This window comes from Phycodurus eques, chromosome 13 (assembly GCF_024500275.1).
Source record: "Phycodurus eques isolate BA_2022a chromosome 13, UOR_Pequ_1.1, whole genome shotgun sequence".
Classification (NCBI taxonomy): Eukaryota; Metazoa; Chordata; class Actinopteri; order Syngnathiformes; family Syngnathidae; genus Phycodurus; species Phycodurus eques.
Window position 1 is genome coordinate 18,098,192 of NC_084537.1, and position 17,094 is coordinate 18,115,285.

General features: G+C 40.6%; 1 protein-coding gene and 1 long non-coding RNA gene across 2 annotated transcripts in view; one reads left to right on the forward strand and one right to left on the reverse strand.

The window, feature by feature from the left end:
• Positions 1–250, forward strand: part of rheb (Ras homolog, mTORC1 binding) — a 10,218-nt gene extending 9,968 nt beyond the window's left edge. The window contains exon 8 of the mRNA XM_061694812.1: positions 1–250. This exon is cut by the window's left edge and continues 310 nt beyond it. The gene's annotated coding sequence lies outside the window, so the exon portion shown is untranslated.
• A 3,498-nt stretch (positions 251–3,748) lies between these two features.
• LOC133412006 (uncharacterized) lies at positions 3,749–6,670 on the reverse strand. The gene is made up of 4 exons (XR_009769715.1): positions 6,595–6,670; positions 6,445–6,515; positions 4,969–5,160; positions 3,749–3,940 (listed from the first exon to the last, which is right to left on the reverse strand). It is a non-coding gene; the product is annotated as an uncharacterized LOC133412006 (long non-coding RNA).
• Between the last annotated feature and the right edge of the window lie 10,424 nt (positions 6,671–17,094).

The window sequence follows — 17,094 nt, forward strand, 5'->3', positions numbered from 1 at the left end:
GAGTGGCGCTCATGAATTTAATCCCAAACCGTGTATGAAAACAAGCGTTTTCCCCACCATGTGGTCATGATAATAATAACTAGACAAAGACGTTTCTTCTGGTACATTTATTTTGTTTCCATATAGCAGTAAGTGTCAGCCAAATAGTAGTAAACAAACAAAAAATGTCATCCATTTTCTAAAGTTGAAAATGTTGTACAAATGTTTTGGATTGTAATCATTAAAGCCAAAAGTGGTTATGTAAAAAGCGCTCGCCAGCTCTTTTTCTTTTTTTCATTCAAAAAGTCAGACATTCAAAGGTCTAATTTGAAATCCTAATTTGAAACACTAACCTTTTTTGAAAACCCAACATTGGCTTGAAATCCTACCTTGAAGCCCAAACCTTTGCTTGCAGCCTTAATTTGAAGCCCTAATGCTACAACCCCAATTCCAATGAAGTTGGGACGTTGTTAAACATAAATAAAAACAGAATACAATGATTTGCAAATAATGTTCAACCTATATTTAATTGAATAACTGGAAAGACAAAATATTGAATGTTCAAACTGATAAACTTTATTGTTTTTAGCAAATAATCATTAACTTAGACCCATATAAAATGAGTCTGCGACCCACTTTTGTCCCCCGAACCACCAGTTGAGAATCCCTACTTTGCAAAGCATTGAAAAAATAAATGGAAAAAAAACATTCAAGTGACTTTGGAATCATTTTTTGTTGGTGGTGTTAAACATGAATGGATGCTGACCTACTATATCATGTGTATTCAGGGTATTTGCAGGTTTAAGACTTGACCACTAGGAGTGTATGATATGATCTTGTTGTTATATCACGAAATTATGAATCAAACTGCCTTTCATTTATTATTCATATGATAATCTATACAACGGTACACTATAAAAACTTGCTTCCAACCTCAACCGTTTTGGAAAATGAAGCCGGTACTGTCAAGACAATGTTAGGGTTTCAAATTATGGTTTCAAACCAGGATTAAGGTTTCAAGGTGGGGTTTCAAGACAGGGTTAGGGTTTTAAATAAAGGTTAAAGTTTCTAATTTGGATTTAAAACCAGGGTTAGGGTTTCAAGGTAGTGTTTTTTTTTTTTTTTTTTTTTTAGTGCTTCAGTTTGGTTTTCAAGCCAGAATTATATTTTGCAAAAGGGTTAAGGTAGCAACTTAAGTTTTCAAGCCATGGTTAGGGTTTTAAACAAGGGTTAGCATTTCAAATTATGGTCTCAAATTACAACCCCAATTCCAATGAAGTTGGGATGTTGTGTTAAATATAGGTTGAACATGATTTGCAAATCATTGTATTCTGTTTTCATTTATGTTTAACACAACATCCCAACTTCATTGGAATTGGGGTTGTAATTTGAGACCATAATTTGAAATGCTAACCCTTGTTTAAAACCCCAACCCTGGTTTGAAAACTTAGTTGAAACCTTAACTGTTTTGGAAAATATAATTCTGGCTTGAAAACCAAACTGAAGCACTCAAAAACAACAACCAAAACACTACCTTGAAACCCTAATCCTGGTTTGAAATCCAAATTCGAAACTTTAACCTTTATTTAACCCTCCTGTTATGTTACGGTTCAAATTGACCCGTTTTAAGGTTTGAAGATCTAGGAAAAATAGTTAAAAGTATTTTTGCAGCATGAAGCTTCTTCTGCTTGCCTTAATTAGTGCAATCAACATATAAAATGAAACTGGTTCATCTCACATATTTGCAACCACCCCCTGCATGTTTATATCACATAGATACTGTTCGGGTCAATTTGACCCACCAGTCAAACTGGAGGTGAAAGGGTGTCAGAAATGTCAGCGTATTTCTTTCTTTGTAACTGTGAGACTTAGTCTCTCACTCACACACATGCACACGCACACACAGGTGCGGTGACTTTTGACGGGAACCATTTTTGTTCTCCACCCACATTCAGTGGACACTCAACAGGGGAGGGGCAAAACATATCAAAGATTCTCTGCATGGGAGTCCGACCAACATTACACTCTGTTAGGCAGACCTTTCCAAAATGAGCAACAGAAGCAAAAGGATGTCAGTCCAGAAGGCTCTGGAAGTCATCTTTGATCATGGCCGTGAAATAGAGGACGATGTGTCTGAAGATGAAGACTATTTTGAGCTAAATTCTGATTCTAATGATTCTGATTTTGAACCAGATGAGGGAATTGATATTCCTATTCCTCCAAGCAAGACAAAAAATAGGGAAATACAGTGGTCTTCATCCCCAAATATGTCAGTCAATCTTCATGTTTGCCTTCACAGACACCACAGCCCTAGCGTCTTACTGCCCCAAAAAGGGAAAAAATGTTTTTCTCATGAGCACTGCACAAAACTGCTGAAATCAGCCCAAGACAGGACCAAGAACCAAGCATGATCCTGGATTACAATGCCACCAAAGGGGGGGGACACAACTTGGACAAAGTAACACAGTCCTACAGCACCAAGCGAATGACTGCGCGCTGGCCATTGGGCATCTTTCATAACATGATCAATGTATCGGCCCATAATGCGTTTGTCATCTGGACTGAGATCTTTCCTGACTGGAATGTGTCAAAGCTGTACAAGAGGCGCATCTTTCTCGATGAGCTGGGGAAGGCACTTGTGACACCACCCATCCAACGGAGGCAGCACTTGGCGAGGACCCCAGCCGCTGCAGCCACAGTGAGGGAGATCCAGGAGAGGACTGCGCCGGGTACACTAGAAGGTGAGGTACGTGTGCGTGTATGTGTGTGTATGAGAGTGTGTTGTGTGTGTCTTGGGATCACCAAAAAGACACCATAGTAAGGTAATCATGGTCCTCTTGTTTCTAGGTTGCTGCTGGGGGGGGGAATGGAAGAGGAAGAGGTGCCATATCTGCAGGCCATCTGATGATGTCAAGACAAGCATGACCTGTGCAAAATTAATTTGCACGAAGCACAGTGTGATGACATGTCACTCGTGTGCTGTGTAGATGTACAGATAGACACACACACACTTTTGTTATATTGCAATTGCTTGTTATTTTGTTCATTTCTGTTTCACAAACAGTGCATGTCTGTCAAACTAAATTTCAATCTTATGTTTCATTTTTATGTAAAACTATTGTGTTTTATATGTTGGTCTTTCAAAAGTAATAAAGTGGTGAAACAATAAAAACAGTTTGAACATGTTTTTTTAAAATGAAAAACGAGTGAATTAGCCTAATTAAACCATTACATGTGAGAGATGAGGAACACGATTGCATTAAATATTGATAGAATAGGTAGTAATTGAGTTATTACTGAAATATTAACAACGCTGATTGGGAATTTTTTGGTTTTGGGCAGCTTTTGGATAATTAAACATGCACTGGGGTAAATTGACCCGGGAACATCATTGATGTCCCTGACAAATGAACATAGCAGGAGGGTTAAAACCCTAGCCCTGTCTTGAAACCCCACCTTCAAACCTTAATCCTGGTTTGAAACCATCATTTGAAACCCTACCATTGTCTTGACAGCACCGGCTTCATTTTCCAAAACGGTTGAGGTTGGAAGCAAGTTTTTATAGTGTACCATTGTATAGATTATCATCCGAATAATAAATGAAAGGCAATTTGATTCACAATGTTGTGATATAATAACAAGCTCAGATCTTAAACTCCTCGTGGTCAAGTCTTAAACCTGCAAATACACTGAATACGCATGATATAGGAGGTCAGCATCCATTCATGTTTAACACCACCAACAAAAAATGATTCCAAAGTCACTTGAATGTTTTTTTATTTCTTTTTTTTAATGCTTTGCAAAGCAGGGATTCTCAACTGGTGGTTCGGGGCACAAAAGTGGGTCGCAGACTCATTTTAGATGGGTCGGGGACAGCTCGAACAAAATTACATGAATTTGTAGTCAGATTTTTTTTGGTAGAGTATTTCAGACTTGATGCACTCCTGCCGCTTTGGCGCTCCTGTCGAAGAAAGTAACATACTTTCAGACTTCCTATTACATCGATGGATAAACCTTACTTGTGATACAGTACACTGTAAATGACATTCCCTGTTACAAAGCTTTTAAATGACATGAACTCTTTCAATGCAGTATGACATAGAATTCATCTGAAACTAGTTCTACCACATTAAGCAACTCAAAATGTGTACTAGCCCATCTCAAGCAACTTAATTTGTCATTTTATAGTATTGAAACTCATCTGAGTAACAGGACTAAGTAACAGAGGTGAGTTGTCAGCGTCGAATTTGCAAATACATGAAATATAGCCACATGGCATTTATGCTAACAGCATGGTGACATTAAGTACATGACAGTGATTCAAGAAAAAAAAGTTTTATAAATTCAAATATCAATAATGATTTAGGTAACAGGACTGAGCCAAGACTTGATTACAATCTCCCAGTCATAGTTGAAAGATCATCAAATATATGAATGAAATTACTTTTGTACTTTTCATGGGCTGCAGAGGATCTGAATGATGCAACATCCTGTGGGCTGTATGCCTTGTGGAATATTCCAAATGTTTCCAAAATGTGTTCGGTTAACATTATTGAGTGAAAAACAAGGAACATGACAAAAGTGGGAATTTGAATGAAATACTTTTTTTTCTTTTTTGTTTTGTGTTTGAATAAATGTGTAATTGGGATAAAGAGTAACTCAAGTAGCAAATATGAAAAAAAAAATTAACATCTCAAAAGGATTTAAATTCTATTTCACGGTAAAGTCTAATTTTAGGAAGCAGGGACAGGCAACAAAGGTTTTCCAGTGTTCAAGATCATTTACAATAATCTTAAATTGTATTTATGAAATATACAATATTATCGGGACATTTGACGAAATAAAAAGGTATTTTAAAGAAACATTTCTATCGTTCGCGGGGACGCAAATGGCAGCGATTCAGTGGAAGGGCCCATACAGTATGTCATTTAAAAGCTGTGTGACACAGAATACACGCATTTGTACCACACATAAATGAAGACTACTGACTGGGTGTCTACTGCTTCTCACGGCGAATCCTCAGGGTCAGGACGGCTCATTCTGTGGGGAGAGTATTTTGGCCGGCGGACTGGCCAAATAAGTTACTGTGGTCATCATTTATGAGACCAAGGGGGGGGTTGCCAAACGGGTTATACGTGTAATTGCGCACTCGGTCGTTGCTAATAGATAAGGCATCTGTGCCTAAAGAATAAAAAAATAATAATTTAGTCGATGTCTGCCACATACACCAAAAACAATACTGTTAAACCCACTTTTAAAAATAACTGATTCATGACGGCTGCAGTAAACATTTTACTCAGATTATATTTTTGATTGAGTTCAAAGCAAAGCAAGTTAATTAATATATACAAATAAAGAGAAACATAAAAACAGCTTAAATATAGGAAAATAAAAAGATAATAGTAATGATTAAATTAAATTGTATTGCACATCAAAGTTAAATGAAAATTTTATTGAAATAAGTTTTAAACAAACAGTTCTTAAATGATTAAATGTACATTTATTAAACTTAAAAGTTCAATACAACTGAAATGTACTTAGGTAGTGATTCTTTCGTGTACCCCGAGAGGAGCACGGTTTGAGAATCACTCATTCTGGCCAACCGACTTGACCGCATTCCAAAAATCCATCCATCCATCCATCCATTTTCTGAGCCGCTTATCCTCACGAGGGTCGCGGGAGTACTGGAGCCCATCCCAGCTATCATCGGGCAGGAGGCGGGGTACACCCTGAACGGGTTGCCAGCCAATCGCAGGGCACATAGAAACAAATAACCATTCGCACTCACATTCACACCTACGGGCAATTTAGAGTCTTCAATTAATGCATGTTTTTGGGATGTGGGAGGAAACCGGAGTGCCCGGAGAAAACCCACGCAGGCACGGGGAGAACATGCAAACTCCACACAGGCGGGGCCGGGGATTGAACCCAAGTCCACAGAACTGTGAGGCAGACGCTCGAACCAGTTGCCGCCCCCAAAAAAAAATTTTCTTTGTTTTTATTAAATAGTCAATGCAAATGACAGTCAGCATTATTTTGAAGTTATCAACCATCAGAGTATAATTAGAATTTTATGAAACTTTTGGGGGGGGAAAAAGTGTTTTCAGGTTTATTATTTTTGGTTGGAAAAAAAAACTTCAAGAGCACTGCAAAAAATAGTGCAGGAACAAAAGTTAAGTGCAGCAATGTGTAAAATACTTATGATAAAACAATTTAACGTGCAAAAACAGTATCAAATAATATAACATCAAGCAAATACTTAAATAATGATGAAACTAAACCAAGGTTCCTGAAACAAGATGACACAATGCAATAATAAAGTCTTAAACCTATAATGTAAAAGTGACTAAAAGCTTTAGTAAAAAGTAATTCAAAATAAACTACCGTAGTCCTAACATTAAACTTTTTCTTGTATTACTTTGTTCTTCCTCAAGCTCTGATGTCCAGTGAAAGATACACACTCACCAGCTGTCAGGAGCAGGAAAATGCTTAAACCCAAGAGCACCAACTTCATTTTGCTGTTCAACACAAGTCGCCTGTGACATACATTTAGTTTTCAAAAAGATAAATAAAGCCCCACTTTTGAAAACACAACCACAAAAAACGTCTACATACCTTGTTAACTTGGAAGTTTCGCTTTGTGCTGTTCAATGCTATTGTGTTATCAGTCCCTTTTTATAGCAGCTGTTATTGACTCATCGTGTTAACATATCCACCGAATGCTTTCCAAATAGGATGCCGCCTGAAAGATGCGGCCGCCATTTGTCCTCCAGCGTCTTATCAAATATGTACCTGTCATCCATCCAGATAATTATTATAAGAGAAATTTACACATCAAAAGTTGAAGTTAGAGGCTACGGAATTGTGTGTTGTTGCCAGTTTTCCATTCCAATCATCCAATTGCCTCACCCATCTCTCGGGACCAACACTAAAGGTTCCCGTGGCCCAAGGGTCCTTCCGACTGCACTAGCAGCATGTACCATCCCACTTCTGACACCATTTGTCACATAATTCGAAGGAGAACCTTAATTTGGATTTAAACCTAGATCAACTGTGGAAAAGAAACTTTTCACTGATCAAAACAAGAGCTAGGCCATGGATGGCCCCACTTCTGGCGCAATTTATCATTCAATTCAATTGAATTTTATATATACAGTCCCAAATCACAACAGAAGTTGTCTCAGGGCACTTGACACATGGAGCAGGTCAAAGATCACTCATTAAAAGACCAACTGAACCCCACATGAGCAAGCACTAGGCGACGGAGGCAAGGAAAACTCCCTCTTGGGAAGAAACCTCAAGCAGATTCAAGACTACAAGAGTAGAAAATGAGAGAGACAGAGACAGAGGAAAGCCATTTCGACAAAGCAGACTTGAACTTGTCAGGTCCTGATGTGATCCTTGTGGGTTGATTGAAGCACGTCGCTTGAGAGGGGATCGCAGATGGAAGGATCTCTCTTTCAGGATGACCAGGCTGGCCCAGTCGTTTGGAGCAGAATCCTCCACAACAGCGCATCCAGGGAAGTGGTCCACCTCAGAACTTGTCGCAGTTGTTTGGTGCAGAATCCAGACAGACAGCGTCCGAGTCGGTCATTGTCACTTGGCCCGTCTCCAAGCAGTTGAGGCTGGGGGAGGTCAGAGGAGAAGCGGCAGTAAAACAGGCCAGCGTGCATCTTAACTCAATGCCCCCCAAAAAAAAAATGTCTTAAGTCGAGATTTAAACATTTTTACTGAGGTAGCAGCTTTAAAATGCACAGGTAGGGCATTCCAGAGTACTGGAGCCCGATTAGAAAATGCTCCCGAGCACAGGTGTCAAACTGGTGGCCCGGGGACCAGATCCGGCCCGCAACATCATTTTATGCGGCCCGTGAAAGCAAATCATGTGTGTCGACTTCATATTTCTTGTGAAAATACCAAAATTGGTGTCTTTACTGGTATAATGTTGAGATATTGCATTTTGTTACCAGTCACCTTTTTGAAATAAATGTAATAATAGTTCAACATTTTTTATTGGCTTCTGATTTTAAAACTAGTTATCCATCAACCTGTTGTGTATATCAGACAATATTTTAAATGGGTTCACAGTCATAACGGCCCTCCGAGGGAAGCCATAACTAAAATGTGGCCCCCGACAAAAATAACTTTGACACCCCTGCTCTCGAGCCTCCGGACTTCTGAAGCTGAGGAGCTGTACACTCAACCTGGATTTGAACCATTGGTTTAGAAACTTCCCACCTATCTAAACAAGAGCCAGACCACACACGGCCCCACGTCAGACATTGCTTGTCATGAAAACTGGGGAGTAGTACGCTTAACCTAGATTTGAACCGATTTTGGTCACGAACTGTCCCACTTCTGACAACAAGTTCATCTGTCCCAAAGGTCCTTCCAACCACTAAAAACATATACATTAAAAACAACCAAGCCGCCATTTGTTACAGAACTCCATGGAGTAATACCCTTGAACTGGATCTTAACTTGGTTCTGGGTCGACTGGATTTAAAAACAATCAACACACAACATGGTATCCAGAATGCATACACAAGCCATATACCACGCGTGTCAACACAATTCTGCACTCATTAATCAGCTGGAGAGAACAAAACTATTGTTATCAGTGACAAATGGTGTCACAAATGGAATGCTATGACAGAAGTTGAAGGCCCATGCAAAGATCAATGAGTGTTAGGGTTTCAAAGTAGAATTCAGGTTTCAACTTCCAGGAATTCAAACCCCAATTCAAATTGGGTGTTTGAAGTCAGAGAATAAAGTAATATTTTAACAAGCAAAAAAAAAGTTGTGATATTCAGATTTCTGAAATATAGATTTGGTTTGGTATGTGTTGAGATTTGGGACTTGTACCGCTCAAATCTTCTCTTTTTAAGAAAGCGCAACATTAATTGTTTGTCTTGTATGTAGAAAATGAATGATGCAAACAAGCGCAATAGTGACAGTTAGGCCAGTCTGATTTATGTTATAAAACCATTAGTAATGCTTCGGCTCCAAATGAAGAGCCCGGGAGAAGCTTTTTCCTTTCTTTTTTTTGTTTTTAAATATGACCAGCCAGAAGCTGAACTGCACTGTATTTGTTTACGGAATTGCTGTGTGGGCCTTGAACGTGTGGCATTTACATTTCTTTCCCTTCCCTCATATTTTCTTTGTGAGATCCCTCGTAATTGTCCTATTCCATTCCATATTTGCCAATCCATCCATCCATTTTCTGAGCCACTTCTCCTCACTAGGGTCGCGGGCGTGCTGGAGCCTATCCCAGCTGTCATCGGCAGGAGGCGGGGTACACCCTGAACCGGTTGCCGGCCAATCGCAGGGCACATAGAAACAAACAACTATTCGCACTCACATTCACACTTACGGGCAATTTAGAGTTTTCAATGAACATACCATGCATGTTTTTGGAAAGTGGGATGAAACCGGAGTGCTTGGGGAAAACCCACGCAGGCACGGGGAAAACATGCAAACTCCACACAGGCGGGGCCGGGGATTGAACCCCGATCCTCAGAACTGTGGGTCTGACGCTCCAACCAGTCGTCCACCGTGCTGCCATATTTGCCAATGCATTTGGTTATTATTTTTACGGCTAGTTTTGAAAGGCAACTTCGCAGGCCACAAAATGACACGGCGGGCCGGATCTGTCGTGCAAACCTCGAGTTTGACGCCTCGGTCCAACTGTATGACGTGTTTGAGAAAATTCAAAGTGAAATAATTTATTACTGTGTCAAAATAAGATGGAAAAAGTGGGATCCCTCCCTTCCCCTAGTGTTTTTCAGTGTCACCCTCAATTGGCGGGATGACATGACGATTCCCCAATTCAGTGTCATGGCTGTTTTCACCGCGCAAAGGCAAAAGACTTGACACCTTGATGCCACTTGCACCAAAAAAGTTAATAATTAATAAAAGCATATTTGCGCCGCCCGGAACAAATGTGTCCACTATTTGTTTACTGCACGGACATTTGTTGCAGACGGACGCACTGCTTTACCTGTGAAAAACATTGCCAAAAAGGAGAGGAGCGTCTGTAAGTGATATTTAAGACACTATTAGATGTACAATGTACATACAGTATAACATAATGAGCTGAATGGTATTGTTTTTTTTTTTTTTTTAATTCATTCATTAATTTGAACCATCATGTCAACGTAACAAAAACAAATTCGGTATTCCGCATCCACTGTACAAGTTTTGTCTGGTTTATTATTTTAGGTTTTATCGAATCAGCCGTGGCCCAATGGTTAAAATCATTACCTGCCATTGCGGGGGACCTAGGTTGAAGACCCTGACTGGACCATCCGCCAACATCCCCTGGACTCACGGCTGTGGTGTCCTTGAGCAAGACACAGAGGACACATTTTGTGTGCATGCATGCATGTTCATGACAATAAAGGTGATTCTTCTTCAAAATCTGCAACATCACTGTGCAAATATAGTACAAGAACAACAGTAATGTGCAGCAACAAATGTAATCATTTGGCTATCTTAAAATAAGTTAATATGTACAAAAACCAGTATTAAATATCAATAAAACATGAAGCAAATGCATACATAATTTTGAAACTAATCAGAGCTTCCTGAAACAAGCAACAATACAAATTTAATAATCACCAAGACAATGTAAGAAAAAAAAAAAAGTCTAAAAGCTTTGGTAAAAAGTGAATCAGAATGAACTACCTTAAGTCAAACATTTACAGTTTTTTATTTTCAATGTTTTTTGTGTTCTTACTCAGTACTACGTAGGTCCCCTAAAAAAAAGTCAAAATAATACTCCAGACTCTCTTGACTGTTAAATGCTCGTCACGGGGCCTTAAGCAGGGCCTTAGTTCGCTTATGCCTTGGGCGGGCTCTTGTCGTGTCCAATGAGAGATGCGCACTCACCGGCTGTCAAGAGCAGGAAAACGCTTAAAGCCAAGAGCCCCAACTTCATTGTGCTGTTCAATAGGAGTAGCCTGTAAATGGTAAATGGACTGCACTTATACAGCACTTTATCTACAACATCAGTGCCCAAAGCGCTTTACAAAGCCTCACATTCACCCACTCACACACCAATGGGTGACTGCTCCCATGCAAGGCGCTGCCAGGCCCACTGGGAGCAAATTAGGGTTCAGTGTCTTGCCCAAGGGCACTTTGACATGCGGACAGTCAGAGCCGGGATTCGAACCAGTGACCCTTCGGTCACTGCACAACCGGCTCTACCTATTGGGCGACAGCCACCTGTCACAGACATTTGTTTCGTTTATAGTATTTATGTATATTTTTACATTTTATTTTATTTGTATTTTTTTTTTGCGACAAGATAAATAAATAAAGTAACACTTGTGAAAATATGTCCACATATCTTGTTAACTCGGGGGTTTCGGTTTGTGCCGTTCAATGATATGAGTTTATTATCGGTCACTTTTTTGTAGCATCCTTTATTGATTCATCATGTTTGCACAACCACTGAACATTTCCATTCGTGGAGATGTCCCCTGAAAGATGCGGCCGCCCTTTGTCCTCCTTTGTCAAATATTGATTTGTCATCATTCCAGATAATAATTATTTGTGAGATTTACACTTCAAAATTGATGATAGAGTTGTCATCCAACTGCCTCACCCATCTCCAGGGACAAATACTAAGGGTACACATACCCTAAGGGTCCTTCTAACTGGGCAGGCAGCATGTAACCATCCCACTTCTGACACCATTGGTCACATTCAGTAATTCTGAAGAGGATTTTAATCTGAATTTGAACATAGATCTTCTGGGTTAAGAAACTTCCCACTGATCAAAACAAGAACTAGGCCATCGATGGCCCCACTTCTGACACCATTTGTCACGTTATACTGAAGAGGAGTACCCTCAACACGATTTGAACCCTGAGCTACTAGGTTAGCAGGGTTCACGCTGCCCGTTGGCCACCTCGCCAATGCCTACGAGAAACTGGATTTGGCGAAGCGAATATTGCCCACGTTCGCCACGCTGGCGAGTAAAAATTTCTTGCGTCAAAACTCAAAAGCACTTCACACAGGTGTCAAACTCAAGGCTCGGGGACCAGATCTGGCCCACATCATTTTATGTGGCTCGCGAAAGCAAATCATGTGCGTCAACTTCAATAGTCCCTGCCCAAATCTAAAAAAAAATAATAATAATAATGACACATAAGACACTCTACATCTTAAGGACAACATTTTTGAACTTAGAAAAACAGATAACACAGAAAAAAGAGTAAAACACATTCATTCATTCATTTACCACACCACTTATCCTCACTAGGGTCGTGGGCATGCTGGAGCCTATCCCAGGTGACTCGGGGCGAGAGGTGGGTTACACCCTGAACTGGTCGCCAGCCAATCGAAAGGCACAAATAAACAAAAAAAACATTCACACTCACATTCATACCTGCGGGCAATTTAGTCTTCAATTAACCTACCATGCATGTTTTGGGGATGTGGGAGGAAAACGGAAAGCCCGGAGAAAACCCACGCAGGTACGGGGAGAACATGCAAACTCCACACAGGCGGGCCTGGCTTTCAACCCGGGTCCTCAGTACTGCGAGGCAGATTTGCTAGCCAGTCGTCCAGCATTCCACCGAGTAAAACACATATTTATGGAAATTTTGTAAAAAACTAAAAATTTGAGACAAAACATCATGGAACAATAATCTTGACTTGAAAATGTAATTTTAAAACCCTAACCCTGGTTTAGAATCCTAATTTCAAATCCTAACCCTGTCTTGAAAACCTAATTTGAAATCTTAGCTCTTTTCCAAGTCATAATCCTGCTTTGAAACCCAAACTGAAGCCCTCACCCTGGTTCAAAACATTAACTTGAAACCCTAACCCTGGTTTTAAACCCAAATTGGAAACCCTAATATTTATTAAAACCCTAACCCTGGGTTGAAACCCTACCTTGACACCTTAACCGTGGCTTGAAACCCTACCTTGACACCTTAACCTTGTCTTGAAACCATAATTTGGAACCCTAACATTTTAATGGGCCAATCCCAATTCTATTGTCTTGACGCCATCGTCTTCATTTTTCAAAAAGGTTGAGGTTGGAAGTACCCGGTCGGGTTTTGTAGTGTCCCATGGTATCGATGATCATAAATATGAACAATAATAAATTAAAAGGCAATCAAACGGATCGGAATAAAGGAATAAAGTTGATGAGCCACACAATGGAGTTATGGGAAAGAGTAGTGGAGGCTAGACTCAGGACAGAAGTGAGTATTTGCGAGCAACAGTATGGTTTCGTGCCTAGAGAGAGGACCACAGATGCATTATTTGCCTTGACGATGTTGATGGAAAAGTACAGAGAAGGTCAGAAGGAGCTACATTGTGTCTTTGTCGATCTAGAGAAAGCCTATGACAGAGTACTCAGAGAGGAACTGTGGTACTGCATGCGGAAGTCTGGAGCGGCAGAGAAGTATGTTGGAATAATATAGGACATGAACGAGGGCAGCAGAACAGCGGTGAGGTGTGCTGTAGGCGTGACAGACGAATTTAAGGTGGAGGTGGGACTGCATCAGGGATCAGCCCTGAGCCCCTTCCCGTTTGCAGTGGTGATGGATAGGCTGACAGATGAGGTTAGACTGGAATCCCCGTGGACCATGATGTTTGGAGATGACATTGTGATCTGCAGTGAAAGCAGGGAGCAGGTGGAGGAACAGTTAGGAAGATGGAGGCGTGCACTGGAAATGGAGGCATGCACTGGAAAGCAGAGGAATGAAGATTAGCCGAAGTAAGACAGAATGTATGTGCATGAATGACTGGTGGTGGGAGAAGAGATAGCAAGGGTGGGGGACTTTAAATAGTTGGAGTCAACCGTCCAGAGCAATGGTGAGTGTGGTCAGGAAGTGAAGAAACGGGTCCAAGCAGGTTGGAACGGGTGGAGGAAGGTCTCAGGTGACAGAAGAGTCTCTGCTAGGATGAAGGGCAAAGTTTATAAAACAGTGATGAGGCCAGCCATGATGTACGGATTAGAGACAGTGGCACTGAAGAGAAAATGGGAAGCAGAGTTGGAGGTGGCGGAAATGAAGATGTTGAGGTTCGATCTCGGAGTGATCAGGTTGGATAAAATTAGAAATGAGCTCATCAGAGGGACAGCCAAGGTTCGATGTTTTGGAGACAAAGTTAGAGAGAGCAGACTTCGATGGTTTGGACACGTCCAGAGGAGAACTAGTGAGTATATTGGTAGAAGGATGATGAGGGTGGAGCTGCCAGGCAAGAGAGCGAGAGGAAGACCAAAGAGAAGGTTGATGGATGTCGTGAGGGAAGACATGAGGGCAGTTGGTGTTCGAGAGGAGGATTACAGGAGATAGGATGACGCGCTGTGGCGACCCCTAAAGGGACAAGCCACAAGGAAAAGAAGAAGTTCAGTTGAATGATTACTTAAGTATTTGCTTGATATGTAATTGTTAATTTTATTTAAGGAATACTTTCATACATTTTAAGTTATTTTAAATCCATCCGAGTGATTTCATTTGTTGGTTGTACTTTCTTTTTTTTCTCGCACTATTTTTGCACACTGCTGTGCAAGATTTTCTAAAGCCAAAACTAATGAAACAGATTACGCTTTTACAGTAACTGCATCATGCAGTATATTGGTCATTTATTTTGCGACTTTTTGTCGGCCTGCATCAGCGATTCTCAAAGTCTGCTATGAATGGACAAAACCAAATCCTGGTTCAATTAGAATTCAAACAGTCCTCTTCATCATGCTGTGCACACTTATACATCATAAAACAAAGAAAACCGCTAAAAATGGATCAACAGAAATTTGCCATTGCCAATCTTCAAACAGGATGTTCGCCGAGGGAAGCGCCCACTGAGCTAAGAGTGTCACAGTTATCAGCGGGTTGCAACGGAGATATCGTTGGAGGGGGCATACAGTGGAGCTGGATCAATAAGGTCCAGAGACATATTTAAGTCACCAGCGACTTTTCAACAGCGAGACTATTTATGGCGCTTTTGAAAAGGAGGAAAGAACCCGCTTCGATTGGACAGGTTTGAAGTCGGCTGTGGTGACGCCCAGACCAGTGCAGGCCTGCTTTTTGTTTTTCTTTTTCCCCTCCCACAAATGACCAAAACCGAGTCGAGCCCGCCTTCTCTCAGAGCAGATGGGCCAAAGGCTAAGACGAGGAAATAGGACGAAGCGTATGTAGCACTCGGCTTCACTGTGACAACTGTAGGCGACGAAGAAAGACCTGCGTGTTTGCTATGTCTAAAAATGCTGGCAGCGGACAGCATGAATAAATTACCAAATAAATGAAGGTGTCACTCGAAGACATTGCACCCCAGTCACGCTGGTAAGCCGCTGGAGTTTTTCAGCGAAAACGTGCCGAATATTGCCAACAATCATCCCGCTTCGTGAACGCTACTTCGGTAAACCAGCGAGCACTGTTAGCATCATATAAGGTGGCGTACCAAATTGCTCAGTGCAACAACAGAAAAAACACACACAATAGCAGAGGAGCTGATACTTCCTGCAGCAAAAATTAAAATGACACTGTTGCCAGACGTATAAATGACATTGCTCATTTTAGTTTTCAGTATCAAATGATGCAATAAGTCGGTCAGGAAATGTTTACCGTTTAAGTAAGGATTTGTTTTTTTTAATTTCAGGCAAACTGATGCACTTTAAATCTTTTCTGTTACTGATTAAGATTGTGTGAATAAAGTTATTCTTTGTTGTAAGTAAACTTTCTTTTTTCTTATTTTGTTTTCGTTAACGGGAATAAGGATACAATGTTATGCAGAGGTGTACGAATGACAATTTTCGAGACGAATGATACTATTTATAGTCGCGCGGGGCGGGTGGGGGGCGCCAAATGTTTTAACAGAAAATAATTGAGAAGCACTGGATTAGCGGCTAATAAAGTTGGCCATTTTCACGCCCGCCAGGCGCAGACAGACCCAATTTCTTTTGTACTACGACGGTTGTGCTCATCTATGAAAATGCTCAAAATGTCTTGAGAATTGTTTTAAAACGTCGTTCTGCAGAAGCCGTGTGGCATAATTGTCACCTATGTTGAAAGTATGGATGTTTTTCATTTTTAGACAATAAGTGAAAATAGGTTAGATAAATTTGCATAGGCTTGTTTTGTTCAAGTCGATAGCTGTAATGCTTCGTTGCAGAAGGAAACCACATGAGCCGTAGAGGTAAGTGCGTGCAGATTCATTTCTGACTAATACACGGGTTTAGCGCTCATTGTATTTATTGCAGCGCTCGTGGCTCTAAGGCCTTAGACAAAGATTTTTGGACGACGATGTAACACAGGCGCTTGCGTTTGTGAAGTTAAAGGCTTTTTGTACAGTCGGGCTTGGTGTGAGCGGCGCTGTATTGTACCATTTTAATCAATGACAGTATAATAAATGAATGATTGAACATAATTTTGGAGTGCTGTTGTGGTGATGTGACTGTGCGGTATATGATAGCAATATAAGGCATTATACGAACTTGAACAAAGAAAGGAGTGTTTGTAAACTCAAGCAAGATGGCTTTTTTTTTGTTCGTTTTGTTTCTCCCCTGAAAGTTGTCATCTTCGAGGTGTAAGGATTCCCCCCCGACAGCGACAATATATAAAATATGAGTAAATTCTATGACTTTATAGTATAGTTAATTCCTTTGTCCGCATATGCGGCAAATTTGGTCTCCAGTTCGGTCGATGACATCACACCAAGTCACACCAAGCCTTCAACGGCTCGATCCACTCAAAAATGACAGCAAGAGAAGAATTGTCTTTTTGCTTTCATGATGAAAATACAATAAAATATAAATCAAGTAAAACAGAAATGATCTGAAAACTGTAAAAGGGAACATGTTAGAAAAGGGGCTTTAAAATTTCAGGGCCAAGCTTGATTGCACTATTTATAGGTGAACTTAATTTGTCCTGTACTTTTGAATGTATTGCTGTTCTCTACAATTCACCAAAATCCCTATTTATCAGTCTGTCTTTCTGTGTGTGCGTGTGTTTCCAGTATACATAAATTATATAGCGTCTCCTGGAGAAAACTCCACCAGTTGCCACTGCTTCTGACACAATTTCTCACAGATGAACAGTAAAGAACACTCTCTACTCTCTTGATAACAAAATGGTGTAATAATCATCACATGGCAGTATA